Consider the following 10,509-nt stretch of genomic DNA (forward strand, 5'->3'; position numbering starts at 1 on the left):
ACATGCACTCTTTATGACTATGTGTTATTATTTTCTAAGCATGAAAGAAGAAAACCCAAATTATATCATGTCTGGAAAAGAAGGGAAAAGCTTTTGTATAGTTTAGAGTGAACAGGTAAATGTTTTTTCTCAGTTCTACTTAGACAATGTAGAATATAGCCACATCTCATACTAAGCATTTCTGTCCACTTTTCAGTTATCACTACACCATTAGAAGAAATGGAAAGGTATGTCCTGAAAAAAAAAGAAAAATAATCTTCTTTTTAGACAAAAAGGACATTTACCTGAAGTTACCCTGCAAAGAAAAATACCAGATTTCAGAAATGTTACTGATATGGGCTGAAGCCTAAAAGACCAACACTCTGTGTAAGAGTAGCACTTCTCTCAGATACAGCTAAGACTGCTGGGTGCTACTTGCTATGGAAAATGTACTTTTCCTCCATTAAGTCTTCCAGTGTAGACTCCCGCTACATACAGGTTGGTTCTGTATCAGATCCTATCAGTCATCCCAGAAACCTTCTGAAACATAAAACTGCCCTTTACCAGGAAGGGGAGAAAGCAGAAGTAAGTGCTGCTCTGCTGCGTTTATGTGGAGCCTTTATTACACCTCGAGCAGCACTGCCGAACTGTATGTTTTGTTTATCTGTCAGTGGACTACTGGGACTACTAAACACATGTATATAGCTTTTAAAAAGAGCAACACTGACAGATAGCTGCCACTTGAAGAACTCTTTAGCTTTTGTTTATCAAACTATCTCCAGCAGCAGTCTGAGCAAATAGGTGAACATTGCCCATGTCTTGGTTGTACCTCTTGGAGCTTTTGCTTGATAAGAACAGGAACGGCAGAGTTCAGAGGTGAGAGTGCCCAGCCTTCACCCCTCTGTATTCAAACTGAGACCCTAACATCCCTCCTTGCTCAGCCACTAGGATGATGTGGAAGGGAAGAAATGACAGGGCTGCCAGTCCCAAAGATCAAAAATCATAAAGCAGCTCCCCAGCTCTCCAGCATTCAAAGCATTACCCTAAAGATGATGGATTTACAAATTAAATGTGCCTTCATGTTTCTGAGACAGAGTTCATATTTTCAACTTTTCTGTTGAACTGTGAAGTTTTTTAGTGACAAACAAGCTGTGAAATTATGACAGTTGTCAATACAGTGTTCAGTCTCCTGGCGCTTGCCTGCGTAGTCTTATTGTAAAGATTTAGCTGCACAGTCAGTGCAATTCACTAGCATGGACACATGTATCAGTAAGAAGTTGAGTGTATGGGTGTGTTTCAGCAGCAGTTCAAAGCAGGATGCATTGTTTAAATCCTGCATTGCCCTTGGCATTAATACAGCCCTGATGATACTTTAGTGTATTGCATCCTGACAAAAATGCCACAGGGCAAGCTATACCATCAGCATGTCACTCTGAACGCCATAGTAGAAAATAGCACCTGTGATGGCGAGCCAGTTGAATCAACAACCAGCAGAGCCCAGGCCTGAAAGTTTTATTCAGCTCTGCCATCACATTAACCAGCCTGGGCATGAGGTGCGGCTGGAGGGATGATCCCAGGCTCCCTGCTGCCTCCTCTTGCCAGTACTGGTACCCAAGCTGCAAGCCAAACGGGAACTAATCAGATTAAAAACTGTTTAGTTTTGTCAGGTGTATTTTCAGACAAACCAAATTCCTTGACTTGCCTCGCAAAAAGAAAATGGGAATGTGAAGCTGTAGACAGAGGAGGAAGGCTGAACTAACCTTCTGGCAACTTCTCACAGCTCTGTCGGCAGAACGTGCTTTGGGACCACACCAGCAGGGAGCATGCCTCAGCACACAGGCCAAAGATACAAGTTTAGGACATTAGCTCCCTGAATACACAAGCCACTCAGAATACATCATCTAAAAGGTCTTTTCAATATAAGTTGTATACTGGGGTGGGGGGGAAGAAGTGTAAATTAATTAAATGCATAGTCAGCATAGGAACAAAGCTGAGGTTCATTTCTGAAATGTGGTATTTATGGCAACACCTCATGTGCTGCAGCAGCAGCATTGCTTTCTTATTGGTTCTGTATTTTCATAATCCAGCTCTATTTGAGAGGAAACTAGTATATCTTTATTTCAAAATGGAAAAAAGCACTACTGGTTTTAATTTTCCAACTACTCTGTCACATGCACAAGGCACATACACATACAATAGAAACAGAGGCTGAAAATTAAAATCTTGCACTGCCATCCTGTGGTGAAAGTTAGGAAAACATTAGGTTGTCCGACTCGTAGGTCCGGGGTTATTATCCTCTCTGAAACGTGGAGGCTTTGCGGCAGAGTTAGCAACGGCTCAAGGACCAAGAGTTACGCTGGGTGTTACCCCAGGAAGCACAGAGTAGAACCTCAAATACCTTTTGTAGTGCAGTACCTTCTAGAGACCTTTCAGGAGACAAGCAGTACACTCCCAAGAATGTAGGTTCTTAAAGAAAAACATTCTGGCTGAGCAAATAGTGAATAGCCTCTATGACATGGCAGGCCAGGTGAGGTAAGTGCAGACAGGCTGGAGTGGGGTCCTCCGGAATCACTGAGAACTTCACACAGTTTCTAAAAGGCAGTCTGGGGGCTACTTTTGGGGTTGACTTTGGCCTATGAAAAGTACAGTGAAGTTCACTTGTAAATAGGTCATAAATTCCTGCTCACTGGATAAATGGATTTTTTTCCAGTGAATCACCACTAGACTTAAAAAGAAAAAAAGGGACAAGCCAAAAGGGCATGAAGTCAGCCAACAAGGGAAAGAGAGAAAAGGAGATGTCATGCAAATAATGTGCAAAATATGCAGTTGAAAAGTAAAATGTTTACCAGAGTCTCAATCATAATTGAATTCTGCGTGAGGATGGTTCTGACTTGTGCTCTCACACCTGAAGCTTGTTTTTCTACTAGACTAGTAGATTTTACTATTATAAAACTGTGAATTTAGTATATTGAACAAGGCCCCCCAGGCACATACCCTCTCCACTTGCATTTCTAAGACACAGGCATTTTTGTCAAACTGAGATGCATACAGTACACATTTGTGCAAAAACCAGTGATGGAGTACCCCAGGATACTGCGGCTTCTTAGTTCTTTCTCCTTCAGAGGACTATTCTTGTAAAAGATTCCATGTGCTAGGACTGTGCTAATTGAGAGCTGGCCTCTCTGCCTGGGTAATGTGTCAAAAGCTATAAGAAGCTGGCACCTGGAGCAGAGAGGATGCTGATTGAGGCTCCTTCACGGATCATCGTTAAGACCGTCTTTCCTTTGCTTCAAAACTGCCCATCAGCGGGATCAGGGTGAGTCCAAATTTTGCCTTCACGAGGACAGAATATAAAAATGTCTCTCCCCCAAAATATTCCTGAAATAATGGAAAAGAAAAATCTCAGCACGATCCATACAGCAAGTCTTCAGATAAAGTAAAAGGGGAAAAAGGATTTAGCTCTCAGTTTGTGCAGACACCCACATTGTTTCTGCGTGTCTCAGTGTGTGATTATGGGTTTCTTAGTAATGCGTATGGAACTCCACTTTCACCAGTTCTGACGCTCACGACTAATGCTACTGCCATAATTTATGGTTTGTGTGATCAGCTTATGAAGCTACCAGGCTTGTGTCTTATGCTAACACAGTATACAGTATGTCTTCTTTGATCGTTTATGTGGTCGTGCCATCTTCCCCCTTCCACTTCAGACGTACTTGTTTTTATCCCTGCTTTGAAAAAAACTGGTGCTTGCCTCACCCTGTTCTCACCTGCTAATGACTTCTGTCTCCAGGCACATCTTTCCTCAGCAAGGCACCTGACCAAATGATTTTTTTGTTGTCATTTCTATCAGCAGCTCCATTCTTGATCACTTTTGATTCTGGTTATCTTCTTCACAGTGCTATGATTTTTCTCTTTGATTAAAAATCACTGCTGATGATAGCTTCTTCCCTTTCCCCCTACATTCCTGCTTGGTTATCAGAACTTTTCCCAATCCACCATAAGCAGGAAAGTATTACCTTAAATCCTCTTCTGAACTTTGAATCTTACCTGTTATATTTTACCTGTGCCTGTGCAGATGAAACACCACACTTCTCATCTCCCGGTTGAATGTTTTTTTCCCCATTGCTCTAAACAGATTGTTGTCATCCCCCCACCCTCCATTTAAATAAGGGCTCTCATACTCAGTATTTTCAACATCATTTCTCCTCACAGACCACCCTGTGGCACTCTGCTTTAAGGAGTCTGTACAGAGAAACGCAAGTCCTCATAGGCTGGGGGAGTGCTCTGGCCCCAGCACCTGGCAGGGACAGCGCGCAGCACCGCCTGCCCACCCAGCCCATTGCCAAGGCATTGTCCAACACCCTCGTTTTTTTCCTTGCACTGGAGACTCATGGCAGTGGGAAGGGGGAGGGTGAAAGGGAGGAAGAGAAGGGCAAAAAGTTTTGGTCTGATAAAAACTTTCTTTTTTTTTTAAAAAAAAGCTTTGGTATTCCTTAAAGGGAAGGGTAAAATGGTTTGGTCTGAATAAACTTTCACACAAGTCAGGTAAGAAGAGCACAAGTTTCATTATGGCAGGGCTTTTCAGCTGTTTGCTAGTTTTCATCTCTATACATTTTCCAGTGGAGGTGAGGGGAAAAACGTTTCCATTCTGTAGATTACTAGACAGCAAAGTGTCTTTCTTAATCACCATCCACGGACTCGACAGCCCCAAGAGCCTGCAGGGCACAGGCTGGAAATCACCACTTTGAAGTTTTGCAGTCACAAACAGCTTCAGTTAGAAAAATTGCCCATCCTGTCTGGTCGATGACCCAGTCTAGAGCTTGAATGAACTTCTGTCGTGATGGCACAGGAATCTCTGTCATCAGCTTCTCTTCTGAAATGAAAATGTTTAGACATGTTCTCCTTCTGCAGAGGAGGGAAGGGATGTGAAGTTGTACGCAATTGTGCTAAGGGAGAAGTGTTGATTCATGCTTCCGAGTCATGCATTTCAAAAATTATGGGGGCTTCACAATGTGAAGCATGACTGTGAAGGCACCGTGGGAGTAGCCCCAACAAAGTACATAATGGTTTGCTTTATGAGTAAGGACAACTACCTGTAGGGTTTTCAAGGGCAGGACCAAAAGGGTGTGTCCCTTTGTGTACTGGGGTATGTATGGCTAGCCAGCCACACTCACGAAGGTGTGCATGTGGTAATCTCTTGTGCAGTTGATGTAGCATGAGCCAGTCTGTACACTGCTATACAGAAAAATGTCCATACAAAAGTATTTGCACTGCTGAAAATATACCTGCGCAGATCCATCAGTGCAAAACTAACCCCACTTGTAGAGAAGGAGCTGTGGGGAAAACTTATCTAACTTCCAAAAATTATTTCTTTCTTATATCCTTTTCTTTCAGGTTGCCCAAGAAAAACAAAAATTGAGAAGCTAAATTAGTCTCTGCTATATTTCCACTGAGGAGCACAGAGCATTGCCAAAGATATTTGCTGGGGAAAAAAAAAAAAGATCCTCGGCTAACAGAGCATGACGATCGCATTTTCAAACACAAAGAGCCAGGTGATGTAAAAGTTGGTGACAGCACAATTTAAACTGCCCACTAATTGATTATTGTGATGCTAAGAATTTGCATCATCTCCTTTTGAAGGCAATTGACAATATTTGTGACAGTTCAGTGTGAGTGGGATCAAGCCCCAGATACGCATTTTATTGTATTCCGTGTGTTAAAGTCATTCCCTGAGTTGCTTCTGTAAAAGCCAGCAGAAACCCTGGCAGAAGGTCCTTGGCTGAGAAGTCAAGAGTCTAGAAACAGGAAAGGATTGCCACAATGGAAACTACCCAAATCTCTTCTACATGGGGTGCTCACGTACAGCAAAAGCTGCTCTAGTTTCTGATGGTAAGTCCTGCCGGCTTTTGAGGAGGGTAACACTTCCCTTCCTACTGGAAATGCTCAAAAAACAGGATGAGGTTATTTCACTTCTCCAAGTGAAATCTGTCACTGGTTATCACACTGGATCCAATGAAGTGTCTGGGCACGGAAGAGCTGTGAGAGCTTTTGAATGTCTCCCTATTTTGTTGTAATATTTAAATATGATACCACCTTGCAGACTTCTTGCACTGAGGAATTATACATAAATAGCTATAAACTCCCTGCCATAGGGACTGGCCAATCTGTGACTCTTGAACAACTTTTGCATCACTTCTGAGTAGTTCAGATACAGCTCTCATAATAACATTACATCATGTAATTGGCAACGGGGCTGTCTAGCACCAGGACAGCTGGTCCATTCAAATCCCCAGCTGCAGGGGAAAGCTGAGAGTGACTATGCCCAGCCACCCTGCACTGCAGCTGCATGCCTGGCCTTTGGGCTGGAGCGGGGTCCGTGGATTGCTGGTGAGCTGCTGTCACGTCCTGTCTGCAAACCACCCCGCAGCTCTCCTGGGAGCAGTGAGGTATGTAGCGTGCGCTTTGTGGCTCTTGCCCAGTTGCAGATTTCTGTAAGCTGCTTGTAGATTTTGGGAGGTTGGCCACCTTGTGCTCTCCAGCCTCCCCAAAATTGTTATGGAACAGGTATTAGTGTGGATTAAGTATGCTATGACAGGCTTACAGCATCAAAGTCAGTCTGAATAGGAAACTACTCAGTCAAGTCACCTTTAAGAGGCATTATATAATGCATTTTGAATTTTCATTAAAGCTAGAACACCCAAAGCAGGGTAACGTGTATTTTATTTTAAAAGAAGTTATAGCTAAGCATGTTTCAACCCTAAGTAAATAAACTGCAGATTATTTTCTTTATCTTCTTGGAAGTCAGCCATACTAAATGCATGTAAAAATTTCTAAAAATCTACCACTTTCAAGAAACGCTTCCCCACAAGGCTATATCTTCCACCCCAATGCTTTCACTCGACAGTTATATGAAGGTGATATCTACAGCATATGCTTTTGTTCATGCTACGTATTCAAATACAAAGGCGTGGTTAAATTCTGATGTCCTTTTTGAGGGGAAGACTGGGGAAAACATCTGCCTCTTGATGGAAGCCATCTGGTATAACCAGACATGAAGTCAAGCATTTTAACACAGTATGTTCCTTAGAATTATACTTACTTAAGAGAATTACAGATTCTTCCCCTAATGTTCTCATCACACACCATCTCAGGGATTTTCCCTTGCACCTACATAGGATTGATAGGTGTGATTATTTCATAAAGCTTTGTCTCAGTGCAATCAAAGTAACCAGAAACAATAATAATTATTATGTAGATTTCTGTTGTTATTCTCCTGGCTGAACTTTTCACTTGCGCAATTACAGGTGCTGAGAAAATTGCAAAATAGTTTCTGTGGAAGGAGGGGCTGCAGAGGCTGAGATCAGCAGTACTGTAGAAGCTGCAGCACACCCTCGGCTTGTTCAGAGATAAGAGTTAATGTATCAGGGTTGGTAAGGTGAGGTGAGCTCTTACTTCATCCCTTACTCATAACATCGCCAATTCTAGCCCTGTATGGCCATGCAGTGTCAAACTTCAGTCACTCAATTCTTACATGCATCAAACCTGCCAGCAAGGGATCAAATGTTGTCTATCCTTATCCATCCAAGGAGGTCTGGTAGGACAGATATGATGTTGAAATATGTAAAAGCTGTGTTGTAGGCCAGCTTTCAAGAAAATGGCAGGTGTTCAGAAAGCTGCATTTCCTTAAGTGTACGTCTTTGGGTGAGGGGCATTAGCTGGCAAAATGAAAACAGAGTAACCATCGGTTTGAGATATTTGTAGGGCAAAGCCACATCATTTTTATGACATGGTTCTGCTCTGCTGCCAAGACTATCATCTCCATCTACAATAAGGGGACATTCAGTACCAACAAATACAGTTTGTTTAACTGAGCTTATCTTCAAACAGAGGGCAAGATTACACTCGGGGAAGGAATCTGGAGAAAATTTGCAGGCTTTTCTGGTTTCCTTGAAGAGGTTATTCCCTATGTCATGGGAGGGGAAGATATTGCATGAATATGAAGCTGGTCCCTGGTGCTTCATGTTGTGCTAGGAGTGTGTCATGGTTTAGCCCCGGCCGGCAGCTCAGTACCACACAGCCGCCCACTCAGTCACCCCACAGTGGGATGAGGGAGAGAATCAGAAGGATAAAAGTGAGAAAACTCTTGGGTTGAGATAAAGACAGTTTAATGGGTAAAGTAAAAGCTGCGCACGCAAGCAAAGCAAACCAAGGAATTCATTCACCACTTCCCATGGGCAGGCAGGTGTTCAGCCATCTCCAGGAAAGCAGGGCTTCATCAGTCGTAACAGTGACTTAGGAAGACAAATGCCATCACTCCGAACACCACCGCCCCCTTCCTTGCTCTTCCTCCAGCCCCTTATATTCTGAGGATGACGCCATATGGTATGGAATACCCCTTTGGCCAGTTTGGGTCAGCTGTCCTGGCTGTGTCCCCTCCCAGCTTCTTGTGCACCCCCAGCCTGCTCACTCGTGGGGTGGTGTAAGAAGTAGAAAAGGCCTTTACTCTGTGTAAGCACTGCTCAACAACAACAAAAACATCTCTATGTAACAAAAACATCTCTGTATTATTAACACTGTTTCCAGCACAAATCCAAAACATAGCCCCATACTAGCTACTATAAAGAAAAATTAACTCTATCCATCTATCTCAGCTGAAAGCAGGACAGAGTGTCCTGTCACTAGTGACCCACTCACTAGTGGTTTGCCCAGGGGTCAATACCAGAACCAATACTGTTTAACCTCATTATTAATCTTAACGATGGGGCAGAGTGCACCTTCAGTAAGTTTCCAGGTGATACAAAGCTGGGAGGAGCAGGTGACAGGCTACATGGTTGTGCTGCCATCCAGAGGGACTTTGGCAGCCTGGAGAAATGGGCAGAAAGGAACCTCATGAAGTTTGAGAAAAGGAAATGCCAAGTCCTGCCCCTGGGGAGGAACAACCCCAGGCACCGGGACAAGTGTCTGGGAAGAAGCTCTGGAGTAAAGGCCCTGGGGATGCTGGTGGACACCAAGCTCAGATGATCCAGCAAACACAACCCTTGCAGCAAAGAAGGCAACAGCATCCCATGCTGCAGCAGGAAGAGCACTGCCAATAGGTTTGAGGGAGGTGCTGCTCCTTCCCCTGTACTCAGCACTAGTGACACCACATGGGGTGTGCTGGACCTAGTACGAAAGGCATGGACATACTGGAGCAATTGCAGCAAAGGGTCACAAACGTTGTTCAAGGGCTTGGAGCATCTGTCCTGTGAGAAGAGGCTGAGAGAGCTGGGACTGTTCAGCCTGGAGGAAATGAGGGCTCCAGAGTGATTTTACCAATGTATGTAAACATTTGATGGAGGTAGGGGAGGGTTGATAAAGAAGACAGAGCCAGACTCGTCAGTGGTGCCCTGTGAAAGGACAAGAGGCAACGGGGACAAACTGAGACACAGGAAATTCCACTTAAACAGAAGAAAAAGCTTTTTTTTCACTGTAAGGTTGGTTGAACACTGGCACAGGTTGCTCAGAGACAATAGTCTCCATCCTTGGAGATATTCAAAACCCAACTGGACAGGGCCCTGAGCAACCTGCTAGTTGCTCTACTTTGAGCTGGGGTGTTGGGACTAGGCGATCTCCAGATGTCCCTTCCCACCTCAGCTATTGTTTCAGTCTTTCCTTGACTATCATGACTACCACTCTTGATGGAACAGGGTTTTGCTAGACTTGGAAGTCTATAGAAGTTTTAACAGTAGGAAAATTCCTGATGAATTCTCCTGCTCTTTCAGGCTATTTGTTTTCCTTTGCACTCTTGAGGCAGGCCTCAGCCTACTGCCCCTGAGCAGAACATTATCAATCCACCCTACAAAAGAAAGAGGCCTGGGCATGAGCTAAAAACACAGGTCAGATGAGAGTCGAGGAGAAATGCTGCAAGCCAGCATGTCCTGGTAGAGCTCCACGGTGGCCTCATCAGTGGTCACTGGTGGTGTAAACTTCAGTTTTCATGTGCAAAAGGACATGGACATATTTCTTCAGTGCTGATTATTTTTATTTCAGATGAAGAAAGAGCTAATAGAGCAACATAGGTAGTAATGTCACAGTAATGTCTTGCAGGCCAAACTTCCATCCAGTCCACACTGTTCTTGTTTTAAGGTATCTCTGCTGACATGTTAGGAGGAAAAACATCAGGAGAACGTGCTGTTTAGAGACTGCCTGCATACTGTATGCTGTCAGGCTTCTCCCTGTCAAAATTTGGGCTGCTAACAAGTCAGTTAAACGCTCTGTGGAAAGGACATCTTGTGAAGCCCCTTGTGTCTGCTGCTCTGAGCTCCTAGGTCCAGACACACTAACTCCAGGAATGCTGGAGGAACGCAGATTTGGTGCACTCACTACACAAATACTAGAGATGCTGAGGTAGTCATGCATCCCCAGGGATGCTTATAGCATCTCGTCCCTCCTTGGCACACTGCACAAGACTTGGCACATTGCATGAGGTCTCCTTGGCATGTGGCTCAAGACAACGGCGCTCAGTGATGTGGCTGCGGGGGGTGGGCAGCA

Source organism: Grus americana, chromosome 2, assembly GCF_028858705.1.
Source record: "Grus americana isolate bGruAme1 chromosome 2, bGruAme1.mat, whole genome shotgun sequence".
Taxonomy (NCBI): Eukaryota; Metazoa; Chordata; class Aves; order Gruiformes; family Gruidae; genus Grus; species Grus americana.